Source organism: Meles meles, chromosome 11, assembly GCF_922984935.1.
Source record: "Meles meles chromosome 11, mMelMel3.1 paternal haplotype, whole genome shotgun sequence".
NCBI classification, from domain to species: domain Eukaryota; kingdom Metazoa; phylum Chordata; class Mammalia; order Carnivora; family Mustelidae; genus Meles; species Meles meles.
Genome location: NC_060076.1, coordinates 43,484,415 through 43,507,079, shown reverse-complemented (window position 1 = coordinate 43,507,079; position 22,665 = coordinate 43,484,415). Strand labels below are relative to the sequence as shown.

The following is a 22,665-nucleotide window of genomic DNA, read 5'->3' as shown; positions in this document are numbered from 1 at the left end:
CCTCCTCCGCTCCCTCCATCCCCCATCCAGATTCCCTCCGAAACTTGAAGGCAAGACCATGATAGAAGGTTGTGATTTGGTGGGATGCATACTAGACTGGAATCAGAAGACCTGGTTAGGAATCCAGGCGCTGATCAGACGCAGCAATACCTCTGAAAGCTTTTGTACCATATTGAGCACCCACTGGCCCTCAGATGTTGATTTTGAATCTGAAATTGAGAAGTCAAAGCTTTGAAAGTCAAGGCTTACTCTATTTTACATGTACTGTTTAATAATAGGATAAAAATACATGCTAGAAGAGGCCAGGCTTTTAATAACCCAATATAGTGAATCTCTTAATTCTTAATAAAAAAAGTATAAAAAGGTAAAACAATCTAGCCTATAATTATTCTGCCAAGTCATGAGGTGTAAGCAGGTAATTTCAGAATGTTCTATAACTGTACTTTGAACCATAGATTGCATTAAAAGTCAGGGTAGTAATTTTTCAGGTCTCCCATGGCAGGATTTATTTCTTAATACAGAAATGCTCCGTTCATCAAGCGAGCATTTTTCTACAGGCCTGACCTCTTCTCTAGGCCCTCAGATTTCTTTCTGTCCATCTCCTTACGCTCATTCACAGCAGGCATGCAGTGCACTTATGAGTGCGTGATCACTTACACACGCACACATGCAAATTAAAACCAGCGAGGCATAACTGGTCACCTTTTTGCCTTATAATTTGGATTTTGGGGAAAAAAAAATCCTCCCGTGTTTTTCTTCTATCAGGAAAACTATGGAGAAATATATTAGAGTCCTCACATTTATTGGCCTCAGGCACTCCCATTCTTCCCTCCCACGGAAACCTCATAATCTTGCCAAGGTTTTCTAATATTGGCATGTCAAATGCAGATTACAGCCCCCGTGGGCTGGATTCACACTGGCCTCTTGGCTTTTTACAGAACCTTCCATAGCCTTGTCACTAGCTTGATGTTATAGCAAATAATGCTACCATCCTTCTTGAGGCCTTTGCACTGAAAACCGAGGAAATTCGACCACGATACACATGCTGTGAATAAAATCAGGCACTGCTGTAATTATTAGGTCAGAGGCAGGTAAGCGCAATTATTTCTTTACTGAACAAAGACAGGTGGGGAGTTGCGGGCTCTACAATGAGAGGGCAAGGTACAAGAGGGCCGGGGTGCTCAATCTATCAGCCCACGGGCGTTCAACACCCACATACTGCTTCCTAGATATTTTTCCTCTCTATGCTATTCTTTTTCTTTGTTTTTTAAAAGCGGTCCCAAATTGCTTAGCATTTTTTCCCCTCCTCACTCTTCTTTCTGTGCTTACAGGCAAGGACGGTAAATTAAGCATATCTAAGGATTTAATGCTGAAAATCACCTTGGATAATTGGCTTAAGGGGTTGAAGCACGCTTTTCCCTCCGTCTCCTTGTCTTAATGCTACTTCTCCTCGGAGGGTACATCTGTCAATAATTGATGGAGCTTTCTTGGGTAAATGAGCTGTTGCTTGGGACATTATAAATCATATTTGGAATAAAGTTTGTTTTCAAGCTGCTTTTAAAGTCTCAGTGCTGTGCTAACTGAATAGAAAATGCTAAATGTTTGAGGGAGTAGTACAAGCCCTCAAGTGTTAAAGGCATGAGCCGGATTTAAGAGAACAAATGGAATTTTTACCCTCTGAGGAAACAAGAACATATCTATTTTATCAGAAGAGTGTGTAGATGTGGCAAGGGACTTCTAGAAGGACACTGCCTGCGTACCCACTGCGTACTGGGCACTGTGATCTGTGACTCACGGAGGGTGTCCGAGTTAATCCTCAGAACAGACACACCTAGCAGGTGTGATGATGACTCTTCTAGAGATGAAGAAACAGAGGCTCAGAAAGGTTGATTACCTCCTCAGTGCATGCCGTGAGCAAGTGGTAGATTTGAAATTGGACTCAGTGGGACTGTGAAGTCCTCGCTCTTCTTACTCCACCAGAAGTCAGACATGCTCTGTGGTGTGGTCTTCAGTCTGTGTTTGGTGGGGTCCTGGTGGTTTTCACGTGTTTGGTGTTGAGACAGACCAATGGCCCCTATCACCAAACCTCTCTCAGGTCTCTTAGCTTTGTTCCTGCCAGTGGGGCTTCACTTTTATCTGCTTTGTAGAGAGGGTGTCAGCAGGAAATTTTGATACAAAGTTTTTGCTGGTAAAAGGAGTTTGGAAACCACAGACAGCTGTGTGAGAACAGTAAAAAATCTGTCTTATGAAATAAAGACATTAGCATATGTAAGAACATGTCTGCTATGTAAAAAGTTGGAAAATATTTTGCTCCTTTTTCTGCCTCAAAATACATACCGAACAACATTCTAGAATGGCCCTCCTCTAAGCATTTCTTCGGCATGAGAACTAAGCTCAGACTGAGTCCTGGGTTTTCATTTTTGCTCAGACGGTCTGCAGTCTAATTTTCCTTTCTGTTTCCACACCTATGGGCTGGAGACAATACTATTCATTCTACTGACCTCAGAACCAGGTTATGATGATCAAAGATGACCAAAGATAAAAAGAACAATGGCTAGAATAGAAGGTATTGCTACTCTTGCTTTTTGTTTTGTTTTGTTTTTAGTGATATATCTGAATCTTTTGGTTAAGATTTTAAAGGCAAAATGTTAAGAGTTGAGGCTATTTTAGATAAAACAGATGGTGATGTAAAAAGCATAAAACTATTTTTAAAAGCTCATTCAGAATAATTATTTTAGACATAATGGTTTATTAAGTTCATAGTATCTGCCCTTGAGTTTTAGTTATTCATAATATTGGCTGCTGTTAATTTTCAAACTTTCTAATGAGAAGATACAATAAGGAATCACTTTCCTTTTTTCCTCTTTCTTTCTAATTGCCAGGGCAAGTAAATGCTAGATTTGAAAGGATGAAATGGCTGATATGAGACCAGAATTACCATCTGACTCATGCTGATTTGAGGTAAGGAGGAGTTGTCTCCTGAATGTCTCTGTCATTCTTCCTTCCCTTCCTCCTACTTTTCTTCCCTGCTTTGCAGCAAATACTTATTAGACAGCAGCTGTGTGCACATGTGAATGTAGCCTCTGCTCTAAAGGTGCTCAGTCCAACAGCTAAATAAATACACACTTCACTGTGATCAGTCCCATGCCAGGTCTTCCTTCCCCTTCCTTACAAGACATCGCTGCAAACACCAAGGGGACCCCGAGGGTGAGACACTCAGTGTGCATGGGGAGGTCCAGTGAGGTCTCTTGGTGAGTGTTAACTACTAACAGCATGGATGATTTCATCTGCACGTTTCTTGGCTTCTTAGTTTCTAGTTACTTCTATTTCAACCCACTTAAACCATTTTAATTCTCTTGGCCTTATAATACACAAGGATTCTCCTCTGCTGAAATCCTGGGGACTTTCTATATTTTATGCTCTTTTTCTTGGTTATTGTAGCTACATCTGTTTTTGCCTTCACTAAGACCTGAGATCTGTAGACACCTATTTCTATGATTCTCCCTCTTCCCTTTCCCCCCTTGAAGACCCTCCCATCCTCCCTCCTCTTCTGCTTTTATCTTTTTCTCATTCCATCCCTCTGCCACCCCTCACTTTGAGAAATCAGAGACAAGAAGGTTAGATTAGTTATGGGAGATTTGAGGAGAATATATGGAGAAAAGTGAGAAGAAAACAGAATTGAGAACCAACACTTCAATATTTTAATCTTGTTTTCCACTCTTTACTGAATCCTCCTCAGATTTTCTGTAACTTTCTCAAATTTGATTTTCAATTCTATTGGCTCATAGAAAGAGCAAATAGTTTCTGAGTAGGACTTGCCAGGGGCAAGCTCTTTTTTTTTTTTTTTTTTACAGACAAGACTGCAATTGCTCATGCTAGGTTGTGCAATTAATGTCTGCTGGCACAACCAGACCTATTTCTTAAGGATCGGTAGTTTATAGGCATTCAGTGTCTGCCATTTTAAGACAGTATCTCCAGAAGGCACTTCTCCCTGCAGCAGAAGCCAGATTTGCAGTACACTTGAATGAAAAGGTTTGTGTTCTGTGCATTAAAAGCAGAATTAAATTACAGAGAAGGATTGAGGTGAAATTTTAGGAGCCTCCTCTCTGTCTATCCTCTTACCTAATTATACCCACTTTCCCCTTCTGGGCTGTTTTTCTTTCTTGAATCCAGGTGGTGGGCCCCTGCTGTTGTAGCAGGTCGTGATCAGGAGGAACATGTCCAAGGGTCTCAAATGGGTCTGCCCATTTGGTAGTCTGTCAACTGCCACGATCAAAAGCTCACAATCTTCGGGGCCAGACTGCCCTGGTTCAAATGTCTGTGAGCTTGGACAAGTGACTAATCTCTCTAAACCACTTAAAAAAGAGGTCTGTAAAATGGGACACATAAAAATGACTTTTATCCTGGGTTGTGTGAGGACTAACTGAGATCATGATAGCTCTGTCTAGTCCTCGATAATGATAAGATCTGGCATTTGTGGTAGGATTGAAATTCCTGCAGAAACCAGTAATGAGAGTTAGGATAGTGAATGAAGATAAACTTTTCTTGATTCACTTGAAGTTAAGTGTTTTTCCAGGTGGATTTGTGTAACTCCTCTTAGTGGTTATCTTAGAATATTGCTAGATACTCATACTAGCTGATGTTGAGTCAGACACCGAGGTGACTGTTTTAACTTTAGGAGCTCATTTAATCCTCCTCACAATTCTGCAAGGTCAGTGAAAGCATCCCAATAGCAAAGATGAGACTACTGAGACTTGGAAATGTTAGGTCATTTGTCTGAGATCTGTCTGTGCTAAAGTCTGTATTCCCCTACCACACCATGGCTTTTGATCAGCCAGTTCTTGTCACCAGGTAACTTTTTTTTTTTTTTTTTCTGAAATTGTCTACCACTTCCATATAGGAATTTGAAATGTCTCTCCCCTACTGGGCACAGACTCATAATTCTTGCTGGTCATTTACTCACTCTTGTGTGTTCTGTGTAGTCAGGGATCATATCCTCATGGCTCTTTGCTCATGGAAAGTGCTCTCTGCAGATCTAATAAACCTATACTTTCTCTAAGGTTGGGCTCAGAACTTACCTTCTCTAACAAACATCCATCCCGTGGTTAAGGCACATATTCAAACTAGTGCCACATTGATCTCCCCTCTTATGAATTCTTACCTGTGCATTTTTTTATTAACATATAATGTATATAACATATAATATATTATTTGCCCCAGAGGTACAGGTCTGTGAATCGTCAGGCTTATACTTCACAGTGCTCACCATAGCCCATACCCTCCTTATTCCTATCCCTGCACCCCTTGGCAACCCTCAGTTTGTTTTGTGAGATTGACAGTCTCTTTTGGTTTGTCTCCCTCCTGATCCCATCTTGTTTCATTTTTTCCTTCCTTACCCCCCAAACCTCTCACTTCGCCTTTCAAATTCCTCATATCTTACCTGTGCCTTTTAAAGAGTATAACATTGTATAGTACTTAATTATTCTTACTGGAAATTGTAGTCATTGTCACCATCACATTTATTGAACACCAAACTCTTGATAAGACTTATCTCACTTAACGTCATGTGAACTCTACTAGTTAGGTTCATCTATAATCCTCATTTTATAGAGGAGAATGTTGCGATTTTGAGAAGTTAAGTGACATGCCTAAAGTCACAAAGATGATGGAGCCAGGATTCAAATATTCTCCTTTTGGAGCCCAGTCTTTTATTCACTACGTTGGCCATCCACTTTAGTCCTGTGTTCTTGAATGCAATGTGATGTCGCCCCTGGAGTTAATCCTGTAGTACCAAGGAGCTCGATGAAGGAGTTTCAGTGGCTGGTTTGTTCAGTGGGTTTTTTGAGTGCATATACTGTGCCTGTCACGGTACAAAGACCAGTTCTCATCTTCACCTGATGATCTTCACAGGGGTTTATCAAACCACTCAGTCCAGAGAAAGTACTTCAATATCCCTCTGGTCTATAGAATGAGGGACGAGGAGTTATTGACCTATAATCAAAAGCAGGTCACAGATCGATGGGTGGGTGTCCAATACCTTGAACTGACATTACTCAGTTCCACTGTTCCATTTCTGGCGGTCACTTGGATCCATTGATCACATTTACCTTAATTACTTTTGGGAGGAAGCTCTTCAGTTTCTTCCACATCTGAACAATGTGTGACACCTTATATTTAGCTTATTTAATCTTCACAACAACTCTATGTGGTGGAAATAAGATCTTATGATTATCATAGATTTATAAATCGTCTTAGATCAAAGAGTGTGTCCAGGTTTACATAGGGCCATGAGTCATCACTTGGTCTGCCTGACACCCATGGCCAAATTCTAACCACTTTATTATACTGTCTACCAGAGTCCCTTCTCTCTGCTGGAGAAGATGGTGGATAACTTCTTCTTACAGGTCGTGGTGAGAGGGGACAAGTAAGGGAACAGGAGAAAGGACAGACCACACATTGGTTGAACTCTAAACACTGTGGAGGCACTTCATATAACTAAAACTCTGTAAGAGCTTCGTTTTACAGATGAGAAAACTGAGCTCTCGAGGTTAAGTGACTTTCTCCACGTCATTCTATTGGCAAGTATAGAATTCAGCTTTGAATCAGCCTGTGCTCTCTCTGCCCCCTCTGAAGGATTTAAATAGAAGACCCTTCCTGTTCTATAACATATCTGTGAGCCATGGCAACATCTACATTCTGTGGCATTTTCCTTTTCATAAACAGCTTGTGTTTTGGAACTCTATTTTTGTAGTCCTCCTTAAGAAATTATATTTGCTACAAAAAAGACTGAATGAAAATTTGAGAGATATGGTAGAACAAAAGGTCACTGACTAGGGCAAGGTTGAAGGATGGTACTTTTCAGGGTTTTGTGTGCTGTTCTTAACTCTTTCATCAACTAGTTACATGGAGAAGTGACAAAAACACTTTATCTTCTTGGGGTTTAGTTTCTACAGTGGAAGAGTGGGAGGAGATGGCTTCAGTGTCCTTTACAACCATAGAACTCTGCAATGGTTTGAAGGCCAAACTGTAGAGAGTTAGAGCTTTGGAAATGCCCTTGAGAGGATCAGCTCTATCTCCCAATCCCTCCACACCTTTGCATACCTGAGTCAGGCCCTATAGTTTCTTACCGTAAGTTCTTGCCTTGCATCTTTTTACCACAGTCTCTTAGCTTGTCTTTAGATTTGCTGTCCCGCCCCAAGACCCAAAACAAATATCCTGTTTGAAACATTCTCATATTATGTAAGGCAAAATAATCCATTGAAAAAAGTGTTCCAACTGTCACGAATCTCCTTACTTAGTTGATGACCTCTCGTGGGGAGATACAGAATGAATAATGGAATCTGTACCACCAGCTCTCACCTCAAACATTTTAGGAATGATATGACCACATCTAAAGCACAGATCTGACCAGGTCACATCCCTGCTTAAAATCCTTTACTGGCTCCATCCATAGGATGATCTCTCAATTCTTCTCTCCTTCTCCTCTTTGTGTTGTACTTCCTGCCCAGCTCTCCTTGGACACAGAGCACTCTGTGCTGTTTCTCACCTCGGTGCCTCTGCCCTCTGTCTAGTATGCCTGCCCACCCAGCCAGTTCCTCTTCATTCATTAGGTCTCAATTCTAATGCCATATCCCTAGACTAGGTAGGTGTCCTCCTTGATCTCCAGGCAATACCATTGCTTCTGCTGATATTGAAAATACTTATTTTACTTGTTTCTCTCAACAAACTTGGAAGTCTTTAAAGAAACTAGGTTTGTATCTTATTCATTTTTGAATTCCTGATACTATCGTGGTCTCCAGCACACAGTAGGTGTTCAATAAGTTGTTTACTAAATAAATGAATATATGGACCCCTCAGTGATAAAGAAATATCTGCTCGTATTTACAACTGAAATGTCCTTCTCTAATGGCCCAGATTTTGACTCCTGGAGTTAATTCAGAACAATTCCCTTTCTTCCACCACAATACAATCTTTTAAGAATTAGAATTTGGGGGCGCCTGGGTGGCTCAGAGGGTTAAGCCTCTGCCTTCGGCTCAGGTCATGATCTCAGTGTCCTGGGAGCAAGTCTCGCAATGGGGCTTTCTGCTCAGCAGAGAGCCTGCTTCCCCCTATCTCTCTGCCCGCCTCTCTGCCTTTGTGATTTCTCTCTGTGTGTGTCAAATAAATAAATAAAATATATTAAAAAAAAAAGAATCAGAATTTGGTTAAGTCTTCTGTTCTTGGGGCTAAATATCCTTAGTTCCTCCATGTGTCTTATGCTGGATTGCACATTCTCTCACTATCCTGCCTGGCCTCTCCTCCTTATATTCCAGTTGTCTCTCTTAATGCTGATATGCCCAGATCAAACTCAAGGTACCAGTAATTATTCCAAATAGCAACAGCCCCAGGGGGATAATCCCCTCTTCTGCCCCATTTACTAGACTGAAAAGTTACCTAAAAGTTACATAAAGGAGCAGTGACTTTAGTAATGTAATACATATGATAAATATACATATAACAAAGTATATCAGTATGTTTAAAATATAATAAAAATATAACCCAAAACCCCCAAAACTACTTGTGCTTTATTATAGGAATCTCTTACAGTAACTGGGTGGGGGAGCTAGGTGCAGCTGTTATTCTGTTGCCCTTACAGATGAGGAAGCTCAGCTGCAGAGAGAGGGTTATGTTATGGCCTTCTTGGAAGTCTGAATAAGAAAGTGAGTGCTGGAGACCGGATTGGGTCCTGGACTGACTTGTTCAGATCGAGTCCTGTGTTCTCAGCCACGAACTGTACATCTATGCCCTGTGAGCCCTCTGTGAGCTTCTTGCAAAATGTACTCATTTCTAAAGTGTGGATAATACTTAATTTTTATCATGCTCTTGGGAATCCTTGTCCCCAAGGAGGTTAAGAATTCCTGTGTTAAAGGTAGACTGACATTGAGCTCATACCCAATTTAAACACCAAATTCGTTATCCCTGTATACCACTCCTAGATGTCTTCTCTTCACTAGCATAACTGTGGTTTCCTGCATCTGCCTTTGGCACAGTAGTATTCTTATCCCTGCTGAATTTCATCTTGGTCCTTCTGTCTGTTTCAAGGCCATTTTTCTTCATTATTGTACCTCTGTTCCCATACTTACTATTTCCTTAAATAATCTGGTGAGCATTCTTTCTTGATCATTATCTAAATCATTGCTGGTAATGAAGGGCAACCCAGGAGAGGATAATGGCTATGAAAATGGTTTGCAAAGCCTGTGTCTCCTCTGCATTTATTTATCTCTTGACGTTGCCCCTCAGGAGTGAGAGTACTGATGTCTAGATAAGCTGTTGCTGTATGTGGTGGCCTTGCTGTGTCCTGGACTCAGGATTTCTGAGAATCTGCTATTCAGGTATCCTAGGTGAGACTTAGTTTCACAGCATGGCATTTACTCTTGGCCTTCCTTGATACTCTAGCCTTCCACAGGCTTTCCAGTCCATCAGGAGTCATTTTCTTCCTGCACCTCTTTTGAAGCACATCCCATCTCTTGCCTAACCCCAGCAGTTTCTGAGAAACCAGGCCCTTGTCTGCTATCAGATAGCAGGAGTAAGGTCGAACTCGATTTCTTTTTCCCAAGTTGTCAGGTCATTTTAAAGAAAAACAGCACTCTGATATTAAGTGTGGGACAGCTTCAAGTCTTCCTGTTTATTTTCCAACAAATCTGCAATATTAGCTACATTTAGAGACATTAAAGGGTCCTTTAAACAATACATATTTTTAATTTCAGAGGGAAAATTATCCCAGATTTTTCTTTCTTTCGATTCCCTTCTTCAGATTTTCCTGCAAGCTTTGGACTGACTCACCTTCTCTGTGATGATCCACATCTTTGTGTTCTTTTTAATCTTTTAGATTTCCTACCTATATTTTGTCATCTCTGGTTTTTCTCCTTTATAACAAGTGTTATTTGATTCTATAGTCATGATTTATACCTTTGATTTTACCCTGCTTTTCAAAGCAATCTTTTCCATCAAAGGCTCTACCTGCTGATTGATTCTGATTCCCCCACTCAATCCCCCCACCTTCTCTAATAGCATTTTGAACCACTTTTCCCCCAGTTTCATATGAATCCTGTTATGTTTTTGTCTTTCCTTAGGAAATATGTAAGTGTTGGCTCATGATTCCCTTTAACTTTTTTTTTTTTTTAAAGATTTTATTTATTTATTTGACAGAGAGAGATCACAAGTAGACAGACAGGCAGGCAGAGAGAGAGAGAGGGAAGCAGGCTCGCCGCTGAGCAAAGAGCCCGATGTAGGACTCGATCCCAGGACCCTGAGATCATGACCTGAGCCGAAGGCAGCGGCCCAACCCACTGAGCCACCCAGGTGCCCCGATTCCCTTTAACTTTTAATAGCCTTCAGTGTCAATCCCAACTTCACAAGCAAGGAGTGCTGAAGGGACTCCATAGCAACCACCAATTTGTGTATCCTTTTCTAAGTTGGATGACACTTGGCACTTTGGCCTTTATGCTGGAGATTTATAAAGAAGATGTTTTAAATGTTACTGTTTCAAACCTTATTTTTCAAAGGTTTTCATTGTCGAGTGGAAAAAGAGAACCAGTCTTGGGTTTGCGTTTCAGTTGGATGACTTACTAGTGTTGTTACCTTGGGCACCTCACTTTACTTCTGCAATCCTCAATAGCTTCCCATTTCAAATGGGGAAGCAACGCCCACCTGTCACTGTGTGCGGTCTGCTGCTAGGAATGATTGAGATGAACTTGAGAGACACGAAATCATGCAGCACTCTATGGGAGAGAAGAAGGTACTATGCACATACACAAAGCAGAGCTAAGAATTACAGACTGGTTATTTTCAGTTGTTTGTAATTCTTCTTTTTAATTTCTGGAGTTGGTGATTTTTGAATTTCTGTTTCTGCTCAGTTTCATATCCTATTTCCATTCCTCTGCCTCCCTGCCTGAGTGCCCAAGAGCTGGCCCCCACCTTAAGCTGTAATCAGCATCGGGCTAGCACCCAGACCATTCGGCGCGTTAGCCCTGCCCAGGCATTCTTGCTGGACCGAAGCCTCAGCGTGGTGCTAGCATGGTGTGGCTTGGATTCTTCCCCTCTTCTTGCATCTCTTCTTTGCCGTGACTCCAGGTTTATTCCTGTGACTTGCTCTGGCACATGGATTATTAGCAGATGTAATGGAAGCAGAGCCTTGAAAACTGTGTTTGGGCCTGGGCTTGCTCTCTCACTCTTGTGCGTTAACAAAACACCCTGTGAACATATCCAGCTTAGACTGCTGGTCCCAGAAAGAAGATAGGGGCATGTAGACTATGGTGGAACATTCCATCTTCCCAGATGGGGCCATTCCATTTCAGCCAACAACCAGCGGAACCCCCAGATATGTAAATAGCCCCTGCCTAGATCAGCAGAGCTACCTTGCTGACACCCAGCTGGCCCCCGGGACTGTGAACACAAACATTTGTTGCGATATGGCTCTGAAGTTTCATGGTTGGTTGTTAGACATTTTAATTCTAGCAATAGGAAATGGATACAGTAGGTGTCATAACCATAACTGGCTTTAAGAACAGTGGTCTCAGAGCTTATGATCCTGAAAGTATTTTGATAGGCAAAACTGAAGTTTCATAATCAAGAGAGACCTAGGGAAGGAATGTATATGTTATTCAATGTATTTTTAAATGCAGAGATTCCTTTTTAAAAAAATTAACTTAGGGGCACCTGGGTGACTCAGTGGGTTAAAGCCTCTGCCTTCGGCTCAGGTAATGATCCCAGAATCCTGGGATCGAGCCCCGCATCAGGCTCTCTGCTCGTGGGGAGCCTGCTTCCTCCTCTCTCTCTCTCTCTCCGCCTGCCTCTCTGCCTACTTGTGATCTCTGTCTGTCAAATAAATAAACAAAATCTTTAAAAAAATTAACATATAATGTATTACTTGCTTCAGGGGTACAGACCTGTGAATCATCAGTCTTTTTTTTTTTTAAGATTTTATTTATTATTTGACAGAGAGATCACAAGTAGGCAGAGAGGCAGGCAGAGAGAGAGGAGGAAGCAGGCTCTCTGCTGAGCAGAGAGCCCGATGCGGGGCTCGATCCCAGGACCCTTGGATCATGACCTGAGCCGAAGGCAGAGGCTTTAACCCACTGAGCCACCCAGGCGCCCCTTAAACAATTCATAGCACACACCCTCTCCGGTGTCCATAACCCAGCCACCCTATCCCTTCCTCCCCTGACCCCCCAGCCACCCTCAGTTTGTTTCCTGAGATTAAGAGTCTCTTATGGTTTGTCTCCCTCCCCGGTCCCATCTTGTTTCATTTCTTCCCTTCCTTTTCCCCATGACTCCCCTGCCCTGCCTCTCAAATTCCTCATATCAGAGAGATTATATGATATTTTTTTTCTCTGATTGACTTATTTCACTTAGGATAATACCCTCTAGTTCCATCCACGTTGTTGCAAATGGCAAGATTTCGTGTTTTTTGATGGGAAATGCAGAGATTCTTCAGCATGAAAAGTCTCCTTTGGTGGGTAACCCATCTCTTGAATCACCTTCAGTGGTTAAATAGAAATGACTGTGGCATTGTGATTTGCTTAGGCAGAGCTTCATACAAGTGTTAAGCTACCCGGAAGGCATCGCTTCTAAAAGTTTTATACAGAGCTTCTTAGTCTGACATTGAAAGTATTTTTCCTTCCGTTTTCTTTCCCTTCATTTTCACTAAGTGCTGGCAGAGTACTTGTATAACAGCTGGCCTCTTCACAAATTGTCACACCACTTCAGGACACATTTTTCTAGACCTGTTCTCTGATCTGTGTATTGATAAGTGAAACATACTTGATTTCTCTGTCCAGCCTCATAGATCCCCTCATGTGTGGTGTAGTAAAGGGGAGAGTGATGCATGGCTGGTGGTGGAAAGACAATATGTGAAGTATTAATTGCTAATCACCTACCTTTACTGACTTTTAATCCCATGACCCTGCTCCCTTTCATTGTGTCCAAAGATATGTGAGGCTGACATTCCACATGGAGGGTACAGTCAGGGAATACACAAGACAGTGAAAGTTGTCAAGAGGACAGAAAAACCGATGTTCATTTCCTGAGTTTTAAAGTTAAAAGTCTCAAATCATCTTTCTGTGTTGTCCCTTGATCTCTCCTTTCTCTCACCCCTCCCTTACTAGATAAAGATGCTCCCAACTGGAGAGAGGGAAGAAAGTTGGAAACTCATAAAGATAGACACTGATTTAAGAGCTAATCCTTATTTTGGGCCAAGTCTCAAATAAAGAACCAAGTAATTAGGCTAAGAGACTCGAAGACCTCCAGCTAAGTGTTAGAGTACAGGGAACCAGTGTTGTTGAAGACATTGCTACAGCGTGCTAGTATTTGGGCCCCACTCTTCTCCTGGGCATAGGGAGCATTGTACTGCCCCTCTCCCTTGAAGATAGGCATGACCCTGTAACTTGCCTTGACCAACAAATTGTTAATGGAAGTGACGTGGATCATTTCCTTGTTGAAGTACCTAACTGCTGGTGCTAGATGTTTCCAGCCTGCCTTTTTTTTTTTTTTTTCTTGCTGGTCTGAGCCAAGATGTGAAAGACTGATATCATGGAGAGTGTTCTGGACTAATGATGGATTTTATATGAGTTAAGAATGAAATTTTACTGACCTTTTAGGTGTAATTTATTCCTACAGCACAATGTACTCTATCCTGAGTAGGATGTCTCCTTTTCCCCATCTAAGTTGCAGGAAGGGAAAGATATCACAAAGATTCTCATGCCACTCAACATGGGAGGGCTTAACGACAGATCCTAACCATACCATGTTCCAGGAGTGATGTGAAACAGTAAACACTGACATTCCTCATGTCCCAAGCAAGGATGCATATTTTAGCGAGAGAGAAATCTTGATATCCAAAGGATTCTCAAGGTCATGACAAGGAGATGCAACTATATGTGGTGGCATGGGTTAGTCAGTCTGAGACCAGATGAGTGCAAGCCCATTTTGGAATGTGGCAACACTAAGGAGCCGATATTATGATTGTATATATCAGTAGATGTCAACTTGGGACTACCACAGAGATGCTTTCTCAAGATACTGCATTATTATGTAAACACCTGAGATAGAATCAACCCTGGAGAGAAGGAAGGGGCAAATCCATAATTTGACTGAGTATTATAATGAAATACCTAATAAATTACCGAGGTTGTCGAATTTACTTAGAAGTGACTAGATTCAATTTGTTATTAAGAAGCATGAAGGGCTTGTAATAGAAATTATTTCAGTTATAAAGAAAAAGTTCTATATTTGCCTTGTGGCTATGAAAATCACATACACACTTCCTATTTTTGTAAGAGTATGGAACTGAACAGAATTTTCCAAGAATGAGATTATTGATTTAATAGAAATTTATAAAACCATATTATTTTACAACTTGGTTATTGTTTTTGGTGGTGAGGAATTATTGTATTCCCTCACCCACTTAGAATCCTGCTGGGCCTCCTCTTGAGAACCTGCACCTGACCATTACCATTGGACACTGGGCTACACCTAAACACCTGCCTCTATAAGAGCAGCCTCTTGGCTGAGGGGCTTGAGCTCTGGCTTACTGTGCTGGGTAGGTCTCTAACAAGGTGCTGTCTGCCTCAGGGACAAAACTATAATCAGGATACTTTGCCAAGTGATCAGCCTACACAATGACTCTCGGTGTTTAGTGGCCCATAACAGTGGGCACAAATGTTAGAGATTTTGGATTATTCTTTTTTTGGTTAGCAGTTCCTCATTGATATAGACACCTTGCAAAGAAAAAAAAAACTATTTAAAATCTATACATGAGATGAAGATACCCACAAAGGTACAGAATAATGCCATCATTCATATCATGCTTCACATTTGACAAGTACTCATTAGAAAAATAAAATTAAGTTGCAAATGGTATAGAGTAACTGGTTTAAAATAGTCTTTCAAATGCCAAGAATGTGGCAAAAAAGAAAAATAGCATGCCCAGAGAGATGTTAGAATCTCAAAAGGATTTGAAACACAAGCAAACTCTTTTGTAAGCATATTAATATAGGGCTTTCATCAAACCTACTTAACAACTTCATGAAGAAGATTTATAGATGAGAAAACTGAGATGCAGACAATAACTTCTTCAGTGTTACATAACCAGGAAAATAATAGAGTTCTTTGTTTTTAACCATCAGGTCTAAGCTCTATTTTAACACCTTTCTGTATAGACTTCATACCACCTTGTTTGGACTCCTTTCCCATTCTTATTGGTGCTCCTTTTAGGTGAGATTGCTTTAGACAGACCTAGGTGAATATGATCAAAGTTTTCACTTACTTTTTGCTTGGATGGTCTGTGGTTTGGGGAGGCAGCTTTGGATCCTGAATTGGGGAAACATCCTCATTTTTAAATAAAGATTTTATTTATTTAAGAGAGAGAATGTTCTGCACCCATGAGCAGGGGGAGGTGCAAAGGGAGATGGAGAAGCAGATCCCCTGCTGAGCAGAGAGTCTGATGAGGAGCTGTATCCCAGAACTCTGAGAACATGACCTAGGCAGAAGGCAGACACTTAACCGCCTGAGCCACCCAGGTGCCTGGGAACATCCTCATTTAGGTCTGCTTAACTCAGTAATTCTCAGTCTTGGCCGTAATTGGAACAACCCGGGAAGCTTTTTAACCTCACCGGTACTTGGAATCCACTTTAGTCCAGTTCAGTTATAATACCCGAGGTGGGACGTAGACATTTAAAAACGATCCTCGGTGATTCCAATGTTTAGCCAGGGCTGAGAACCACTGGCTTAACATTGTAACACACTGAAAATCAGATTCTAACAGGAGAAAACAATTAGCACAGGTGCTAAGTCAATGTGCTAAGCAATCTGTGATATCAAAACAAGTAATCATCAGTAGGAGGTAAAGAAAAGAACTCTAATCAGTCATTAGGAAGGCCCACCGGGATCTCTACCTCAGGATGTTATTCCGGAACTTGAGAAATGAATGAGCTCTTAGTTTCAGTACTGGCATCGAAATCTCTTATTATTTCAGATTTTAAAAAGAGAAGAGGGAAAATAAATGAGGAAACTCTGTGGGGGCTGTTGCTGTGGAATTTTCCCAAGCTTTCATATTTGTGAAGTAAGGTGTTTGATCAGGAATGGGATGTCTGCATAGCAATAGAACACAATCAGATGGAAGCTTCATTTACCAGACACGTGCTCCGTGCTGGGGGACACAATGAAGCCAGTGCCCGCCCGAGAGGAGTTTACACTCTATCTGGAAAGACTGGATGTGTATCAGGAGTGATCTTTTTTTAAAAAAAAAATGTGAAGATTATATTTATTTACTTGAGAGAGAGTGAGAATGAGAGTGAAAGCAAGAGCACACAGAGGAAGAGGGAGAGACAGAGTCCCCACTGAGCAGAGAGTCCAAATGCAGGGTTCAATCCTAAGACCCTGGGATCATGACCTGAGCCAAAGGCAGACGCTTAATTGACTGTGCCACCCAGGTACCCCTATCAGAAGTGATTTTACAGTAATGTGGCTGAATCCACAAAAAACATTTAAAACGTAATTCCTCATTTAAAGTTATATCTTGTGTTTAAAGGGGTCCTATAGTAGTAATAGGGGTGCTGGGGTGGCACAGTCAGTTAAGTGCCCAACTCTTGATTTCAGCTCAGGTCATGATCTCAGGGTCATGAAATCAAGCCTTAGGTCTGGCTCCATCTGGCTCCGTGCTGAGCTAGGAACGTGCTTAAGATTCTCTCCCTCTCCCTGTGCCCCTCCCCCCGCTCATGCGCTCTCTCTCTCTCTCTCTCTCATTAAAAAAAAAAAAATGGTGCTACAATGAATCATGGTAGGACATCCCAAATGCTAAATGAATGTTAACCTCAAATCATACCAGGTAGTTGTGAAAAAACAACATAGCTTAGGCATCATCTTCTGTCTGTTTCCCTTATCTGTGCCTACACTGAGTATCAACGCGTTTTTCAGCATTACCAAAGTCATCCTCTTTGTATCTTCAATGTCTCCAGTTTAGGCATTTCTTTCCTGGCCTGTAGGAAGAGTCTCATGCCTGCTTCTAGCTCTTTTGAATTCTAGTCAATTTCAGGCGAGAGACGCCACAAGATGGCTCTCCGGTGTCTGCAGGAAAAGATTGAAGATCCAAAGCATGACATTCAGCCTTACTACTCCAAGGATGATTCTTAGGCCAGCAGCATTGGCCTCATCTGGTAGCTTGTTAGAAATGCAGAATCTTAGAGGCTGCATTTAAACTAGAACCTATATTTTAACAAGATCCCTAGATAATTGGAGCATACGATAAAGTTTGGGAAGCACTTGTGTGGTATAGGCTATAGCCTTTTGTTTTTTCCTTTCTTCTTCTGGCCACTGAATGTTCCAGAAATAATCAGATATACTTCAGGGGGACTGTCCTTCTTAACAGGTCCTCTTGGCTTGTTCTTTAAAGATCTCTCTCTGGAGCAATTTCCTTTGTGAAGTTTTCCCTGTCATTTCTGAGACAGTTAATCCTGTCCTCCTCTGAAAACTTGCATTATGTATAGAAAACTCTCGTGTCGAAATTGCTTCTTGACCTGTTGCTTACCAGCCGGTAAGTGCCTGAAAGGCAGGGCTTGTGCTTCTTATCTCAGCAGGGCTGGTTTGTAGTACAGGGCAGGGCACGGAACATGGCAAGCAGTTAGTATTTCAAATTTATTATTTGGAATTTGGTCTGATCAAAGCCTTTACCTGCAGGTGTAATTCTGCTTCAGTCATATATGAAGAAGAGGATTCTTTTTTTTTTTTTTTAAAGATTTTATTTATTTATTTGACAGGCAGGGATCACAAGTACACAGAGAGGCAGGCAGAGAGACGTGGAAGTAGATTCCCTGCTGAGCAGAGAGCCTGATGTGGGGCTCCATTCCAGGACCCTGGGATCATGACTTGAGCTGAAGGCAGAGGCTTTAACCCACTGAGCCACTCAGGCACCCCAAAGAAGAGGATTCTTAAGCTTTTCCGGGCCTTATAAGTTGTAGTATTAATTTTCTTCAATCAAAACCATTGGGTATCCATATTTTTCCTGTGTAATGGCTTTTCTCTTTATCCACAATGCCTTCGTTTTGGCCCAGCCATCTGATTTGGGCTTCTCAGTCAAATCTTAGGGTTTTTTTTTTTTTTTTTTAAGATTTTATTTATTTATTTGACAGAGAGAGATCACAAGTAGACAGAGAGGCAGGCAGAGAGAGAGGAAGGGAAGCAGGCTCCCCGCTGAGCAGAGAGCCCAATGTGGGGCTCGATCCCAGGACCCTGAGGTCATGACCTGAACTGAAGGCAGAGGCCTTAACCCACTGAGCCACCCAGGTGCCCCTCAAATCTTAGTTTTAACTTAGAGTCGGAGCATGGCTCTGACATCAATAAGAGATGGGAAGCAGCTGGCCCTGGGCCTTCTGTCCTCACAGGCTTTGGGGCTGGCCGTCTTCTGCTCCTGCTTTGGATACTGGAGTGTTTTTCTAAGCTGCTTATGGTTTCTTTCTTTTTTTTAGGTTTTATTTCTTTATCAGAGAGAGAGCGAGAGTGAGCACAGGCAGACAGAGTGGCAGGCAGAGACAGAGAGAGAGGCAGGCTCCCCGCCGAGCACGGAGCCCGATGTGGGACTCGATCCCAGGATGCTGGGATCATGACCTGAGCCGAAGGCAGCCGCTTAACCAACTGAGCCACCCAGGCATCCCTGCTTATGGTTTCTTCTGCCTAGATATCATCCCTCCTGTTTTTCCTAAGCACTCTGCCTATTGTGTGGATTTTCTTTCCTTTTACTTCCTTCATAAACTATCCAGGTTTTCCGAAGGACAGAGTTGCCAGGTTTATCATTTAAAAATAAAGACTACTTAATTAAATTTGAATTTCAAACAAACAACAAATCATTTTCTAGTGTAAGTATATCCCATGCAAAGTATGGAACCTATTTATATTAAACAATACTTTGTCACTTATCTGAAATTCAAGTTTTACTGGGCATCTAGTGTTTTATCTGCTAGCTCCCCCAAGGGCTTAATCTTTGAAAATCTCTCACCTTTTATTTTCTCTAAAGGGAGGAGGTAGGGGGCACCTGGGTGGTTCAGTTGGTTAACTGTCTGACTCTTGATTTTGGCTCAGTTCATGATCTCAGGGACGTGAGGTCGAGCCCCATGTCGAGCTCTACCCTCAGTGAGGAATCTGCTGGAGATTCTCCCTCTCCCTTACCTCTCCACCCTCCAGCTCACTCTCTCTCTTTTTCTCTCCAAAAAATAAATAAATAAAGTGAGGAGATAGAACAGTAACCAATTTGAAAGAGAAAGAGAAAAATCCAGAGAGAAACAGTCACATGTTAAGACTTCATGATATCATCCTGTTAAAATAACTGTTGAATGTATATAAAGTGCTCGTTTTCAAGCAAAAGAGAAATCTTCAATGGCAAATAGAAACTTTGGTAATCTCTCATAGGTAATTTGTATTTTCAGGGAAGTTGGTTTCAGCAGAGTTGGGAGGTCATAGAGGATAGCAGTTAAGAGTGCAAGTTATGGAGTCAACCCTTGCCTTCTCATGCCACCACTAACTAATTGTGTGACATCAGGCAGCTCCCTTCTTTTCCTGGGCTACAGTTTCCTCCCTCTGCAGATGGAGCTAATAATTGTATCTATGAAACGGGAATTTTTATGGGAATTAAATCATGTCTTGGGACATGATAAGTACTCAATAAAAGGTTATTTGTCAGTACTCCTTCTACTACTAAATGGTTATCTCTAGTCAGTGTGCTGAGCATGTCTCTGGGAAGCCAGGAAGCAACTTTTACATTTGATTATCAGAATAGTTGAGAGGAACAGTGTGGTTGGAGCTGGATTTTAGACATATGGATGGTATGAACTTTGCCCCAGGTGCCTCTAGCCCAGTTGATTACCACTCACTTGAGATGCATGTGTAATACACAGTTGCACAGAATAAGTCCTACTCTTCTGAGATCCAAGTAAATAGGACTCTTTTCACGTGTATACAGGGTCTTTATCAAAATCAAATGTTGTTTTTAAGTGGGAGTGTTTTTGCTTTTTAAGAAGTATACTGGGGGGCACCTGGGTGGCTCAGTTGGTCAAGCGTCTGCCTGCAGCTTAGGCCATTATACCAGGGTCCTGGGATTGAGCCCCACATGGGGCTCCCTGCTCAGCAGAGAGTCTGCTTCTCCCTCTCCCTCTGCTACTCTCTTTGCTTATGCTCTCTTCCTCTCTCTCTCTCTGTCAAATATATAAATAAAATCTTTAAAAAAAAAAGTACACTGAGGGGGTGCCTGGGTGGCTCTGTCGGGTAAGTGTCTGACTTCAGCTCATGTTCTGATCTCAGGGTGCTGGGATCAAGCCCAGTGTTGGGCTCCCTGCTTAGCGGGGAGTCTGCTTTTACCACTGTCCCTCTCTCTGTCTGTCCTTCTCTCAAAATAATCAAATAAAAACTTAAAAAAAAAAAAGTATACAAGAACAGCGTGGGGAAATAAATGACCCCAAGATTCTATGATTGTACTGACTTTATTTTCCAAATAAATGAAAAGAAAGGCAGATGTTCTGACAAAGGAGTATTTATGAATTTTAAATTCCTGCTAAAATGTAATCTTTTGAACAATTTTGAAATTAAATTAGCAAGTGTCTTTTATTTAGACTTTTGGAAATTTAAATACATAAGTAATCCTTGATAGTTGTAGAAGAAAAAGCAATGAAGATAAATACAATAGGAAAAGAATCTGATTTTATGGAGATAAGCACTGTAAATATTTTGTTGTAGACATGTGATGTTTTGTTAATAAGTGTATCTGAATAGTATATAAATAGAAACCATTCAGATGTATTTATACATAAATATATGTTTATATTTAAATTTAATAATGCATATTATAGACTGTACACATGATGTATGATATATAATATAGTGTTAATTATTAAATATTATGTAATGATAAATTTATTAAATAAATATTTAAAAATATGTATATGTAACCAGTGATTATATCTTATATAATTTTTAACCTGATTTTTTTTATTATTATTTTTTTATTTATTTTTATTTGTTTATTTACAGCGTAACAGTGTTCATTGTTTTGGCATCACACCCAGTGCTCCATGCAGTACGTGCCCTCCCTATTACCCACCACCGGGTTCCCCAACCTCCCACCCCCCGCCCCTTCAAAACCCTCAGGTTGTTTTTCAGAGTCCATAGTCTCTCATGGTTCATCTCCCCTTCCAGTTTCCCTCAACTCCCTCTCCTCTCCATCTCCCCATGTCCTCCATGTTATTTGTTATGCTCCACAAATAAGTGAGACCATATGATACTTGACTCTCTCTGCTTGACTTATTTCACTCAGCATAATTTCTTCCAGTCCCGTCCATGTTGCTACAAAAGTTGGGTATTCATCCTTTCTGATGGAGGCATAATACTCCATTGTGTATATGGACCACATCTTCCTTATCCATTCATCCGTTGAAGGGCATCTTGGTTCTTTCCACAGTTTGGCAACCGTAGCCATTGCTGCAATAAACATTGGGGTACAGATGGCCCTTCTGTTCACTACATCTGTATCTTTGGGGTAAATACCCAGCAGTGCAATTGCAGGGTCATAGGGAAGCTCTATTCTTAATTTCTTCAGGAGTCTCCACACTGTTCTCCAAAGTGGCTGCACTAACTTGCATTCCCACCAACAGTGTAAGAGGGTTCCCCTTTCTCCACATCCTCTCCAATACACGTTGTTTCCTGTCTTGCTAATTTTGGCCATTCTAACTGGTGTCAGGTGGTATCTCAATGTGGTTTTAATTTGAATCTCCCTGATGGCTAGTGATGATGAACATTTTTTCATGTGTCTGATAGCCATTTGTATGTCTTCGTTGAAGAAGTGTCTGTTCATATCTTCTGCCCATTTTTTGATATGATTATCTGTTTTGTGTGTGTTGAGTTTGAGAAGTTCTTTATAGATCCTGGATATCAACCTTTTGTCTGTACTGTCATTTGCAAATATCTTCTCCCATTCCGTGGGTTGCCTTTTTGTTTTTTTGACTGTTTCCTTTGCTGTGCAGAAGCTTTTGATCTTTATGAAGTCCCAAAAGTTCATTTTCACTTTTGTTTCCTTGGCCTTTGGAGACATATCTTGAAAGAAGTTGCTGTGGTTGATGTCAAAGATATTTGTTGATGTGGTTGATGTGGTTGATGTCAAAGATATTTGTCAAAGTTATTTTTAAAATAAGATTTAACTTGGTCTTGTAAGTTTATTTTTTATATATAAGGGATATTAATACAAAAGAATATAATTATCCCAGACAGTCTAAAGTGTTCTGAAATGCATAGCTATTGTATAGGTGAATTTGCTCATCATGCTCCAAATGGTATGCATAATATTTTAGCAAGTAACAAAACCACTGAATTTCTCCTAAGGTGGTATGTCAACTGGCCATAATTTTGTAATACGGAAATAATAAGAGAAGTTAATGTTTCTGTTAAATGTTAATACCCTTATTCATTAGCCTCTTAGGTATCACTGGGGACATTAGTGGTTCTGTGTTCCTAGTAGCTAACCAAATGGGTATGGTGTATGCCCTTACAGAGCTCAAAAATATAACGGGGATGGTAGATAATAAATAGGCAAACAAATTAAAATATAGTAAAAATTTTTGATAAGAAAGAAAATAGTGTGCTTGGATTACA

The 22,665-nt window shown here is 41.1% G+C and overlaps 1 long non-coding RNA gene across 1 annotated transcript in view; it reads left to right on the top strand.

Moving 5' to 3' along the window:
• Positions 1-976: 976 nt before the first annotated feature.
• The window catches only part of LOC123952647, a 104,355-nt gene continuing 82,666 nt past the window's right edge, over positions 977-22,665 (top strand). The window contains exons 1-2 of the long non-coding RNA XR_006820683.1: positions 977-1,091; positions 2,883-2,961. This is a non-coding gene — a long non-coding RNA (uncharacterized LOC123952647). The remainder of the gene's footprint in view (positions 1,092-2,882; positions 2,962-22,665) is intronic.